Source organism: Micropterus dolomieu, linkage group LG04 (assembly GCF_021292245.1).
Source record: "Micropterus dolomieu isolate WLL.071019.BEF.003 ecotype Adirondacks linkage group LG04, ASM2129224v1, whole genome shotgun sequence".
Taxonomy (NCBI): domain Eukaryota; kingdom Metazoa; phylum Chordata; class Actinopteri; order Centrarchiformes; family Centrarchidae; genus Micropterus; species Micropterus dolomieu.
Genome location: NC_060153.1, coordinates 14,174,215 through 14,188,727, shown reverse-complemented (window position 1 = coordinate 14,188,727; position 14,513 = coordinate 14,174,215). Strand labels below are relative to the sequence as shown.

At 39.9% G+C, this 14,513-nt stretch overlaps 1 long non-coding RNA gene across 1 annotated transcript in view; it reads left to right on the top strand.

The window, feature by feature from the left end:
* The first annotated feature begins 2,416 nt into the window (after positions 1–2,416).
* LOC123969137 overlaps positions 2,417–14,513 on the top strand; it is a 45,292-nt gene continuing 33,195 nt past the window's right edge. The window contains exon 1 of the long non-coding RNA XR_006824639.1: positions 2,417–2,524. This is a non-coding gene — a long non-coding RNA (uncharacterized LOC123969137). The remainder of the gene's footprint in view (positions 2,525–14,513) is intronic.

Genomic DNA, 14,513 nt, shown 5'->3' with positions numbered 1-14,513 from the left:
TTTTCTTTTAGGCAGGCTGGAGCAGAAAACAACTCACCTTTCTCAAGTTGTACAGTAATGTCACATGTGTATGAAGGTGGATCAAACAAGCTAATCTTAAATGTCAAAGTAGAGAGGAGCCTAGTAGGCCTATTTATTTTCATTCATTAGACAATATGAATAAGCTATGCAGACAGTTGTAAAGAAAGAACATCTTTTTCTTCTGTTCTCTACTTGTTATAGTTACACAGTATTAGGGGTGTGGGCTGTATTAAAAGTATCCACTGTTCTCCCATGCTCTAACACACAGTAATGATGAAATGTGTGCTGTTCTCACATTCTTCCTCTGTATGTACACATAAACAACAAGGCAGGGAAATATAAAAGGAATTTATTTTATTGTTTGGGTACATTATTGTTCAGTGTACATGCTCACATCTGAAACAAACTTTACGTGCTTGATAACTCTCCCACCCCGCAGACATCTACACACCAATACTGATTTATATTCATAGCGGCAAGTGCTATGTAGCTCCACATAGGGGACACAGGAAGTGACATATAGCACCTTCATGCCGGCAGAGCTCCAGAATGTGCAACTCGGCCGGCTCACACGCGGACGCGGTACAAGTGCGAGGGCCCGCCCAACGCTGCTTGCAGCTTTAATGTTCAATTTAGATTTATTGTCATTTTACTGATACTCAAATCTAACTGTATAACTGTTATCAAGTGTAGCAACAATCTCATTTGTAATATTCAGTCTAGCTCACTAACCATTTCATTATCATCCAATACATTTAGCGGTGCTGATATTGCAGAGCCTCCAATGAAAGATACACAGATAGTAAAGTTAGTTACGGAAAAGCAGACAGGCAAGCTAACGACTATGTAGCACGTCAGCTAAATGCAGTAAATGTAAAGTTCTCATGTAAAAAGCATGGATTAGTTCAACCTGCAGCTGATAAAAATATTACTTTAATGTTGCAGTGGGAGTTTACCAGAGTTTCCAGCGTGTGTGAAGCTGTCTCCCTGTCTGTCTATAGCCGCTGTCACACTGCCTTTTTTTCCGGGTGTATTGTGCCAATATGCGGTGTCTCGCTGCGCTATAGGTATGGAGTGCCATAGCCGGTGTTGATCTGCCTCTGAGCCAGGAACGTTGAAGTAACAGAGCCTGAACATGCCTGGAGCAAAGCCACAGTCGGCATGCCGGTGTTTCCACGTTTATTGCAGGATCTCTGTATGAAAGCAGTTAAGACTCGGTATGCTCGCTCATGAGTTTGAACGAGCACATGTCTGGTTGCAATCTTAAAACCACACCACTAGTGGCCGCTGAAAACTACATATAACCCCTTTAAATGAAATGAGTAAGGATCCCACTGATGGAGCTCTGAAGCCTCCGTTGTGACAGACGCTGGTTAAACAACTGGATTCAAACATGCACTCACAACCCTACAACACACACATAAATTTGCTCATCTCCTGACACTCAAAACACTCATCTGACACTCAACCGCTGCCAGCTGCCAGCTAAGACACGCTTCTCTGACAGATCAAACCAGATTTACAATGCATGTGTGCTGTGTATGTGTGTAGGGGTGGGTGTGTATGTGCGTGTGTGTCATTCTGTGAGGAAGATACGAGCAGAGGGAGATAGGGGTCAGAATTGTAAATTTGAAAGTGTCAAATATCATGTCATTTATCTATTCAGCACACCCACCCCACCCCCGCCACACACACACACACAACCACACACACACACACACACACACACACACACACAGAGTAGCCAATCCACCTCTTCCCCTCCCAACTATTCATTCCAATCTTCAGAATAATCAATCAGCTTGTTCTGTCTTATTTTGCTTCTATTCTCATGTCCCTTTCCATTTGTGGACTGCATCCCTGTCAGTCCAGGCAATCTGCCCCCACAACCAGATGGATTATTATTGCTGATACCTTTGTCCTTCAGTGTAGTCCCTTGACATGGAGTGACAACCTAGTCTTGTAAAAAAAATATGTTCGTGCACATATAATTAGCATTAGCAAATATGTTATGGAGGAAATGTAATGCTGCCTGTATTAAATAGTTATTCAACATGAGTTTTTTAATGAAATAATCTGCTAAATGTCCACTCTTTACTTATTTCAATTGTTTTCTCTATGTCTATGGCATGATTAACATTTTAATGTTGAAGTTAACTAAAAGCACTTGGTTAAGGTCCTGAAAAAAGTAAAAAGTAAAGCTTAAAACTGTTTATTAGCTTTCTTCTTGAGAAGATTGATACCACTCTCACATACGTCAGTAAAAACTGATTTAGCATTGCGCTCCTGTAACATTGTCGGAACAATGACATGAAAAGTTGATACAGCATAATCAGACGTATTGTCTTTTTTTCATTCCATGTCAAATCCTGTCATCTAATTACCAACCAACTCAAGAGCCGACAGTTCCGTCAGAGATTTGGGTGTGTTATGCTAGTAGCTGCTAATGTAACATCGAGCTGCTAGCCTCAAGCAGAGATGAGGAGTGGGCTACAGAGGTCTGGTAAGTTCACTGCTTTTTAATTCCACACCCCCAGATATTTTTTATTTTCATACTTGTAGTCTTCAGCCCCAACTGATACTGACTAAAGTGGCATCATTTGAGGTAATATATCAGACTGCAGCTGCCTCTGGAGCAGCACAACTTTTTCACATAGCCAGTATTACTTCCCAACACCGGTAAACAGATTTTGATGTGTAAAATTAGTTCCCTATTAAGTATGCAGCTACAGCCAGGAGGTCTTTGTCTAGCTTAGTGTAAAGCAAGGGGAAAGAGCTAGCCTGGCTCTGTCCAAACCTACTTATCAGCACCTTTAAAATTCACTAATTAAACACGAAATATCTCGTTTGTTTAGTCTGTGCTAACAACACGTAGGGTGCAGGATGCAAAATCCCAGTTAACAATGTATCTGGGAAAGCAAATGAGCAGTATGCAAAGATATTATGGAGGAGAAATTATTATGTATGCAAGGGCAGGTGTTTGTGTCTCAAAAGTTGTGATGACCCATGTAAGAAAGCCAAACCCCAAACAGAGTCATTTTAGCATATTGAACCCATTGTGTGGATGTGTGTGTGAGCTGTCACAGAGGTTGTCAAAAAATGCCAAGTTTGACACCTGTCTATCACATGTTTAATGCTCAGTTGGATCTCGAGAAAAGTAGGGAATACATTAAAGTTTATTTTTTGTTACTCCAACACACCCTCTCTCTCCTTTTAATTCAATACTTTTTCATGCATTTTATTGTAACACCATAGGACCAAACAGACTATGATACATAGGGAATAACTGTATTCATGTGTCTGAGTTGTATTGTGTATATTTGCATTTATTCACCACAATGTGTATGTTCGGATTTGTTATGTGAACGCTGTGTGTGTGTGTGTGTGTGTGAGAGAGAGAGAGTTTGTGTATCGTGGCCTCAGGGCTTCAACGAGGGGTATTGCTGAGGGAATTCCCCTAAAGGCAGATATCCTCAGCCAAAAGAAAAACATGCATCACCTCTGCCTCTCATCTTCTCTTTGCATGCCATAGACACACACAAACACATACAATTTTCAATCTCACCACCGCAGCTCCACTCAAACCTATGCACATATCACACATTTAACTCAATGCAGCCTTCTGCCCTTGCTCCTTAGAAATTCAAATACAAACACATTGTAAATGTTCCTGCAGGCATTAAGCATAGAAGGTAAAGTGGTGTTGCCAGAAGATGAGTCATGACATATCATAAAAGACTTAAGGGAACAGGTCCAACATACCTTTTCAACATTTAACATCCCATTTACCACGGCATGTTTGTGCACAGTAAATGATCCACATTATGGCCAATAAGGTATCCTGTATTAAAAAAACACACTAATTCCATTCTATAATTATCTATTTGAACATCACCCTTGCCCATATTTGCCTCATCTTTTAGTCATAGGCTCAGACATCACCCATGGATTTCATCAATTTCATTCAAGTGGCTGGTGGTGAATCAAAATCCAAATATTTATGCATCTTTCTGAAACATGGTCTGATGTGGGGTTAAGCCACAATTCTCCTAGTCACAGTTGCACAAATTCCATATACACAGCGATGTCTTACAAACATTAGCTTGCACTGGTGAATTTGCATCTGTTACTGGGGTCTGCTGAGATATCACAATTGAGTGTTTAACCTATAGCTACTGGCCAAGATGCAGATTATGGTTCTCACAGCTGGCCATTTAAGGCAAATTATGTGGGAATATTTAATAAGGGCAACAAAGAGAGAAAAAAAGAAGAAAGGGGTGTTGAGATTATAGCGCAAACAAGGCCCTTGTGCCACAAGTGATATGTTGCACAAAGGTTTTGCAGGGAATATGGGAGTCTTTTGGAAGACTGCCTCTAGATGCAACACACACGTTCACTCCCTAACAATTGTACTCTCTGTAATATAGCTGTCTTGCACTTCCTTTCTTCCACACACAAGGATTAAGACGATAAATGATATCAGGAGTGAAAGGGAAAAGACAGAAAAAACAAAACACTGAATTATTTAAACAATGCTTGTGGTCGGTTATGGCAAAGTATGATTAAAGATTTTAATATGACATTTACAAAGACCTACAGCATAGGCTACACTGCAAACTGAAGGCTAAAACAGCATTTTTGTAACAAACCTAGAAGCTGTATGCCAAAGCTAATATTTGGCCTTCATGTATGCTAAACCAAAAGGCTAGCAACATGAAAACAACATTGCTGATGAATATTGGGAGAAAACAGAACTATTCCCAGATCATTACTACACCACTCACCACTTTAATATTTGGCCTTATTGTGGCAGAAGAAGAAATACCATGTTGTTACCTAAATAAAATCACTTTAAAGTAAGAAACCCCACATAAGCTCACTGACCTGGTTGAAAAGTATAATGCTGCAGTCCAGACAATTTAGAACTTGAAAATTTCCAACCACCAATTAGTAGAAGTACAATGGAATGCCACCTAAAGTCGTAGTTCCTACATGTGAACTAGGAGCAGATCCATCTACCCCGACTTCATGAAGAGGCAGTTGTCTGACGTCACACAACAATGGCAGCACCAATAGAAGCACATATTGCCAATGGTAAACCATCAACTAAAATGTAACAAAGTATACTACCCTGTATTTAGTTAAGATAATACATACTAACATATAGTAAAACCTATTCTGTATATAAATTGATGTCAACATATGTCGCCAATGTTGATAAGCTTTGAAAAGCTTTTCAGGAAAAGATTTTAAAAAGCCCAATTTCTTTTGAAAACATTAGGAAATATACAACATTTATGGACTTTTGCAGATTACCAACCAATGTAGCTAGACAGGAACACGTTTTCATTAAAATCTGAAATCTTTTTAATTAACACCAAGGGCACTGCTGAGGGTTCAATTGTGTTTACACTTGACAAACATTACTTTGTCACTTTGTTACTTTGTCATCCATGTTTTTCGTTTCGTTCACGCACCTGGAATGCTTTGAGGTTGGGAGTCAGAAATTTCAACTGGGAAATTCCAACCTCCAACTGTGAATGCAGCGCAGCATTAGTCTGCTGAATCTTTTGTCAGACTCAGCTGTATATCATTATATGTGTCCTAACTACTGTCTAAACTGTCTTTGTCCCCAAATCTTTCCTGCTCCCAGGCATAAGCCAGGTTCAGAATTTCAAGGTCAAAGCATTTCAAGTTTTATTTATTTTCTAGGGTGAGCGCTGACTAAACATCAAACAAAATGCACATAAAACAAGCCTAAACTTCTCTAATCAATACTAAAGAAACTAAACTACAGATTTACAGAACCTAAACTTCTTTAAAAAAAAGATGAGAAAAGTAAGCTGACTTCTCAGCCCTACAGAAACACTACACTGATACACAACAAGGATTGTGGTTTTTACAGTGTTCTATTTGCAAGTTTAGTTAGCTCTGGGCATCTGGGGCTATAGCCCCGGATGTTTTTGGAAAAGCCCCGGATCTCAGACGGCTTTTTAAAAATCAAACAACAACTTTACTCGCTTAACTAACGTTACGTGCGCGGGAGCGAGCGAGAGAGATTATTGTTATTATTTATTCTCCTGCAAATTAGCAGGAGAATAAGATGATTGGCCACAGCTGTAGCTCTGTGTCTGTCCTCTCTGCTCCACCTGAAGCGGCTGTGAGCTGCACTTTATCAGAGGTGCTGAAATGAACGTGTGTGGATTTGTGGTGAGGTTAATCACCTGATACGTGTAGGAGCCATTATACATATTTCATTTCAAAATTTATGTTTTGTCCCCCGCTCTTTCCTACTGTAAATTTTTATTTCGCATTGCCTTCCTGGCTCAGGCGATTTCGGAGCTGGCTCATATAGGAGCCGGTTTACTAAGTGACCAGTCAATCACTCACACACTCCACATCAGTTGCGGACAAAATGTAGCCTATAGAAATGTTGAGGGAGGGAAAAAAAGTAGCTTGAGGTCGGTGCAGCTTCTTCTTTTGTGCTGCTGTTACTTCTATCTGAAGGCAGCAGTGATGATGTCTGCAGCAGGGGTGGGTATATCTAATGTAGGACTACTCTTAATTTCGCTAAATTTTCCATTCATACCTTTTATAACTTAACCAGTCTGTAATCTGCATTTTGCTTCATTAACCGAAATGAGCTGTCATCCAGTTCTGTGTGCGAGCAGTTACGCAGTAAAGCACTGGTAGGGCGCTTGCCACAGTCACAGAGCCGGGCGGATGCAAACATTTAGAAAATCAGGCAAATATCTTTTCAGTTTAAGGCTTTATGTTCTACTAATACAACTGAAACTAATCTTTCACTCAGCAGCTACCAGCTGTTATTTATTTTTCAGATGCACAGACAGAGAGAGAGAGAGAGAGAGAGAGAATATGGTGGATAAAACAGTCCTGTTGGGTTTTACGCATGACGCACAGCTTCCTCTGTATGTAGGTTTACCTGCTTCAACAACAAGCTGCTCTCGTGTTACTGCCAAAATAATTCTTTGCATTGTGAAGATTATTTAGATGTTTCAGGAATAATCAGATTGTATTGGCAGCCTGTGCTACTGCAAAACAAGCGGTTTGGTTGGCTACATCTCCATAATAAAAGGCACAGGTAACAAAAGTTGGCTGGGCAGCAAAAGTGATATTTTAAAGTGATCTTATAAACACCTTCATGGAGATTTAAAAAGGAAATAATTGTAGAAATAGCTAAATTACTGCAATTGCAGGAATATTTTAATGGGCTACTTAAAAAAATAAACTCATCAAGTTGCCTAGTCTAATGCAATAGATAGTCCATTTTTCCTCTGATAGCCTATCTTGACCTTTCCTCATGTGGACACATAGGGGCTGTGATCCTGCACAACAAAACATGCAAGAATTAAATCCCCACACTACCATGGATAGTAGTGATGCAACAGGTTGCAGAATCCGTGGTATGGATCCCTTCCACACGGTGCGGCACGCAGGTGGTGATTGCAAAGTTTATTATGATATATCCTGTTTGACCTCTCAAAATATCCTTTATTCTGGAAATGTCAGAGAACCCAGTTAGATTCTGAATGTGCAGAACTTTGAACATGAGCAGAAAACCTACTGAAACACAGGAGCTATTAAAGTCCACTGAATTAAAATGATTTAATTTATTATTGATGATGTAAAAAGGTGCCACATGCACATTTAAAGAGGTTACCTCAATCAGTCAGGCCTGTGTGTGTGTTGATTCAGCAGTGATAATATTAAAAGTTGATCTACAGGAGAAACATATCTGAAAGCAACCCAGAATGACTGAGAGCTGCTCTGCATTATATTCTTTTACAATTTTAGATTTTAAAATTGTTTTATTATACCTTTATTAAATCAGAAAAACTCTTTTTCCAAGAGTGTCCTCACCAAGTAGTAGTAGTACAATTTTGTGTGTCCCTTTACATAAATAATTTTCACAATAAATTGATGCAGAAAAGGCAGAAATTGGTGCAGAAAAACACCAGAATGCAGGAAATTAAGTGTTTAACACTCTGGGGGAGTACCCCCAGACCCCCCTGTTCATACTGTCACAGTTTAGTTCTTATATTATTATAATTAGACACATGACATTACAATTTAGCAACATCAAAATGAGACAGTTAATAGTGTGAGTTTTGTTGTGCCGTATAAGTAGAGGATGTTTACTGTTGCTTTACTGCTTTACAGACTTAACTTTGGGGTGGGGGTGGGGCAATTATTATATGAAGATATGAAGTTTTATGGGCTGGGCTAAGCCCCCAGTGTTTCAAGATCCTAAAAACGCCCCTGCCGGATGCCCATTTATATGTAGTCGGCTCTACTTAAAACATGATCTGTCTAATCACAAGGACTTGTGTAGGATTTAGTGGCATCTAGCGGTGCAGAATGTAACCAAGTGATAACCCTTCCTCTTACCCTCCCATTCCAAGCACGTAGGAGAACCTACGGTGGCTGCTAAACTCGCGAAAAATGCAATAGGTCATCTCTAGAGCCAGTGTTTGTTTTGTCCATTCTGGGCTACTGTAGAAACATGCCAGTGCAACATGGCTCTGTGGAGCCACTAGATATAAGGGGCTAATTCTAAGGTAACGAAAACGCAACAATTCTTATTTTCAGGTGATTATGCACTAATGAAAACATACTTATGAATATTATATTCCATTTCTGCTAATATGCCCCTAAATCTTACACACACATGGTCCTTTAAAATTATATTCTATTTGTCTGGACAGTGCCATCCACATCGGCATCAAAAAACACCTCTTCACACATCAGACTGGTCTATCATAACTTAGTATTCTGTCTGTTATGCGGGACATGTTGAATTACCATCTCATTAATGTTGTGCGTCACAGCCTCCTTTCGATTTTAAAAAAATTCAGGTTGGTTCATGTTTTATTCTTGAAATGCATTAGAAGGCAAACATTGCTGTGTCACATTTTAAGATATGCTGTGACAATTTAACGAGAAATACAGAATTATGACTGAAATAGCGTCGGAGTGATGTGATCATATTAACTGCTTCACCAAACTATTGTTTTTATTATTATTTGTTTTTATCTAATTAGCAATTAAAAAAACCAAACCATCTGCCTTTGGCTGCAGATTTGTGATGCATCTCTGCACGATCCAGCCAACAACATGATTTCATGGAGAAGCCAATACTTTTTTTGTTGAGCCATTGTTGTCACGCGTCAAAGTGATGGGCAAGGCTGTTTCAGAGTAATGAGACAAGTGATGTGAGTGGCTGAGAGTGTATTTATTTATCACCACACATTCCAATCTATATTCCACTTCATCCAGCCATTTTGCACTTTGCTTTGCTGCACCAACATGAACAAAAATAGCAGGTGCACTTGGAGACGTCATTGCACTGCACTTCCACAATTACAGATGGGGCCCTTTATGCCAAATAGTGATCTAGTGATGATCAGCAAAAAACATGTTAATAATGTACTTGTAGGGTTGTTGGGTGTACACATCTGAAAAATCCAAGATGATTTGCTAAAAAGTATGTTGAGTAAACCATATATTATGACCTGTTTTATTTCAGGAAAAAAATTTCAGTGAAATTGCTGAAAACTTAACCTAGTTTCAGCTGGTGATGCAGAAAGGTTCTTTCAAGTAGAAGGATTACAGCAGTTAGAACACAACGTTTCAGGAAGAACTGCTTTGTTTAGAAATTAGGTACATTGTGGGTAGTGTCTAAGCTTGGTTTATTGCTGTTATTAATATTTTATTATGTCTGACACACAGAGGTAAAAGTACTAAATTATTTCCACCAATTGACCTGAGAATGAGGACACCACATCGACATGGTGTGCCACTGAATATATTGATTCATCCATTTCCTCATATCATGAACAAAATCTGTCATTGTCCCAAATAATCTGGTTCACTGGGCCCAACTGCCTAATGCAAACAATATTTAAAATGGGAAAAAAGTACGGATTTTATGTTAGACAGCACTCTATACATAATAATCAACAAGAATCAGCACCATTACTCACTAATTAGCTGCTTAGATGCGAGATGAGAAATAGATGCAGGATAGCATAAACTGCAAACTGTGTTGACACAGAACACAGATCCAAGCAATACGTGGTGTTTCTTGTTGTGGTTGTTAGAATATTCATCAGCATCTTCTGTACAGAAAAATAGCCTCCATGCATGTTACTCATCTAGCGAAACAGTACAACGTGACTTGTTTTCGCTATAAGGGAATTGTTGACTGAATATTTTTAATTTTTCTCTTGTTTGTAAACACATTAAATAGAGCCCTGTTAGCAATGTTTCATACCATTGGTTTGGGTATGTTTTATAATATGAACGTGGAGATATGTGGAATGTGCATGCAAGTGTGTATTAGTGTTGTGTATTTGCATGTGAGTGGCTGCCCAGGCTGAGCTATCAGCCTATATTTCTTTCTCCGTATAGCCCCAGCTCTTAACAAAGACTGTTAGCAGCTCAGATCAAAACAGCAGTCTTTTAGCCTGACATTGTATGTGTGTGCATGTCTTTTAAGTGAGCGTGTCTTTGTTTATGTTTGAGTGTCGGCAGTTGTCCATGCATGTATGTTGTGCCGTCATGCCTGCTTGCCTGACCGTCCACGTTCTGTTCAAAATACATATTCAGCACTTTGGTCTATTTTTCTTCTCCTCTTTTCACTCCTCTCCCCCATTCTCTCCATTTAAGGGTGTTATTAGATAGGACAACTCTTGCCGCTGGCAATTCTCCTCTCAGCACTCTACATCCAAAGGCATGTGGGTTTTAGAAACCAGTGTGTGTGTGTGTGTGTGTGTGTGTGTGTGTGTGTGTGTGTGTGTGTGTAGTAAGTACTTGTGCCTGTTGTGTGTATTTGTGGTGATGTGCAAATACTATTATGTCTGTGTGTGTGCTTGCAAATGACTTCTGTACTGTAGTCTACAGTATACAGTATACAGAAAGAATAAGCCATTCCCCTCACTTTTTTTTCTCTGTATCCCTCTATCTCCCATCTTACATTATGCTTCTCACCAAAATGACAGGAGGCCCACTTTCACTTTGACCCATCTCTCTCTCAGCCCATCTCTGTACCCCTTTCGCTCTCTAAACACACACACACACACACACACACACACACACACACACACACACACACACACACACACATTAAGGCTCATACACACACATTCAAGCTTTCACACATACAGATCCAGACACACACACACATGGTGTAAGAGCCCTGGGCTCCTTCTATTAAAGGTCCATCCATCATCACATATAATTTTAATATGGTAGGAATAAAAAGATGCTTACGCAGCTAAATGAGGAATTTCTGAGACCTACATGCTGGAGTCTGAGCCTGCCTACAAACCTGTATAAGAACTTAAAAGCATGCACACACATACACACACACACACTAAACAAGGTCAATGTGCTCAGCCAATTATGGCGCTCATGAGATACTGTTTTCCATTATGTGTGTATGTGTATATACGTAGTCTTTGCAGTGTGTGACATGATTACATGAGTATGTAAGGTTTTCTACTGCTCCCTTGAGGCATATGCCATAATGCATGCATTGATGCATTATCTTGATCTCACTTTTATCCTGCCTCTCGCCAGCTATGAGGTCCTCAAGGTCTGGACCTGTAATTCTTCCTAAAAGAGGATTCTTTTTTTATATAAAGAAATTAGAATAAATAAAATAAACAGTGCAATACAACTGTATAATCAGGAGTTAAAAACACATGGGCCCTGTTTCAGAAAGCAGGTTGAACAAACTCTGAGTCCTAAGTTTTGAGTTGATTAAACTAAGAGATGAGAAACTCAAGAGATTTCAGTTCCAGGACAGCTGATCAGAATTAGTTCAGTCACCTCTGAGTATGTTCACTCTGAATTAACCGTGTGCATGGGGAATAAATAAAGGCATTATCAATGGACCTCTTAATCCAGTGACACTAGAAATATGAATGCAGGCCAACACAGACCATAACATTTATCTTAAAAAACAGGAGCCGAGAAATAAGTCAAAAGGTTAACACAATTACATTTCTAGTTCATCATTTAACAGATTTAAATTTCCTTAAAGGAGCCATGTATAGTTTTCAGTGGCCTCTACTGGTCAGGAGTCAGATTGCAACCATTACCTTCCCAAGCGTTTGCTGGTGCCCAAATTACCGGAGACAGCATCACACAAAATGCCGGAAACTCGGGTGAACTCCCACTGCAATGGTACAGTGACATTTTTATGGGTCTTCTGCTGTTGGTGAAGCGCATCATTCCACATTTGCTTTGTAACGTTACAATATTTCTTGCAGGCTAAAATCAACACTTTGACATAATTTCGGTACCAGCGTTCTTATGAAGTAATGTGGAAAGCCATAAAACCATATTATTTTGCAATGGATAACGTTAGCAACTGGTCAACGTTAGCTGGCAAGCTAATGTTATCTAACTTGAGTCAACTAAAACACAAAATCATTACACATTTCCCATGCTTTGCAGTAATGTTATTTTACCTGTCCAGTAGAATGAAAGCCAACTCTGGGTCAGTTTGAAACACAAAGCAGAGGTCTCTCCATGACTCAAACGGAGGGCTTTGAATATTCATGTAGACGTGGTTCAGTGTAATGATTCCCCTAGTGGGGATGTGGACATGCTGGTGGAGTTTAGTTAAAACAACTACAATAAAAACTCCATTCGGTTGTTTTGTCATGTCAGATGCTTTTACTTAAGCGACTTACATTTGAGGAACAACAGTTCAAAGCATCAATACAGATCTACAAGTGACAATACATACTATTGATGATGATGAGAACAGCTGGGACTGAGATTGCTTTGTTTGTAGGGATGGAAGAGCGTTTGTTGGAGGAGCACCGTGGCTGTGAAGGGACGTAAGCTTGTATTAAAGAGGTGCCATTATGCTTTTTGTTTTTTTCCCTCTCCTTTATTGAGTTATATACCTTTTTTGTGCATGAAATAGGTTTGCAAAGTGAAAAAGCCCCCTCCCACAGAAAACACTGCTCTGAACTGCTTGAAAACAGCTCGTTTGTAGTCCAGCCCTGTGACGTCACTGGGATGAAAAGGGAAAGCTATATGCGCCTCATATAAAGTTCGCAGAGCGGTTACTCCGACAAGCCCTCAAAAACCACTCCAACCAACCACTCCTCTCCCTTCCAAACACTAACTACCTTCCAGGCAGTCAATGGACATAAAGTTGTTACTGTGATGTATAGACAGGTCAGTTAAAACTTTATGGATGAAAGATACATTTGTTACAGATTAATAACTCACCACTCTGAAACTCTTGCTCCAGTCTATGTTGCCAAGGTGGTCGGCAACATGTACAACTGAACTGAAGCCCTGTTTACTGGCTTCTCACTGACACGCCCTGCTCTGCTTCTCAATGGCTTGTAGTCCTTAACTAGGAACTGCGCATGTGCAACTCCCAACAAAGATCATTTAGAGACAAGAAATATCACTCCATAGCTAAAACGAAGCATTCAACACACAGGGTGAAAAGAGGAGCTGCAGTAATGTGCAGTATGACAAAAAATATGGTGTTTTTTGAAAATGAAACCAAGTAAACCTGTTCTGGTACAACCCCTAAATAGGATTTTGAACCTGAAAATGAGCATAATACCACCTCTTTAAGGAGTTTAGGTAGATGGGTGCAGACACTGTAGTCACAAAAACCAGACAGGCTCCTGAATTCTGAGGGGTTTCATTTGCAGGGGTTACACTGCACAAGTCAGAAGACCCACTAGGAGGGTATTGCAATAATGAAGGAGAGAGATAACCATGGCCCGTACCAGAAGCTGGGTGGCGTACTGAGTAAGGGAGGTCCTGAGTCATGTGACTGCTGATGACCATGTGTAGTTCCTGTAGTACATTTTTAGGGCCGGAGCACGAACCGTGTGAGGTCCCTATTGAAACTGTAAAGATTTATTTTTTCTTTCTTTCTTTTTTCTGCAAAGTAAGCTCAATTTTGGGGGCTTAAACATACTCGAAAAGTCACCAAACTTTGCACACATGTCAGAAGTGGTGAAAAATTTCGTATTTTATGGGCATGGGCGTGGCAAAATGACTCGCTAGTGCCACCTAGAAAATTGGAAAAAAATTAGCCCCTCGCCCACGGAATGTTCAGGGGATATGTATCATATCAAGACGCACAAAAAAGCCTGAAGAACCCATACCCTAAACTCAACAGGAAGTCGGCCATTTTGAATTTTACGTCAAATTTTGGATGATTTACACACTCCATACTTTAACGAACTCCTCCTAGGGATTTAGTCGGACCGACTTCAAATTTCTGCTGTGCCTTCTAAAGGCATTGACGATGAAAATCTGTGAGTTTTCGTCAATGGGCGCGTCCGTGGCGTGCCGTCAAATATCAACTCTTCGCCATGATACATTAAGTTGTTGTAACTTCAGTGTACATGCTCACATCTGAACAAAACTTTACGTACTTGATAACTGTCCCACCCCGAAGACATCTACACGCCAATACCGAT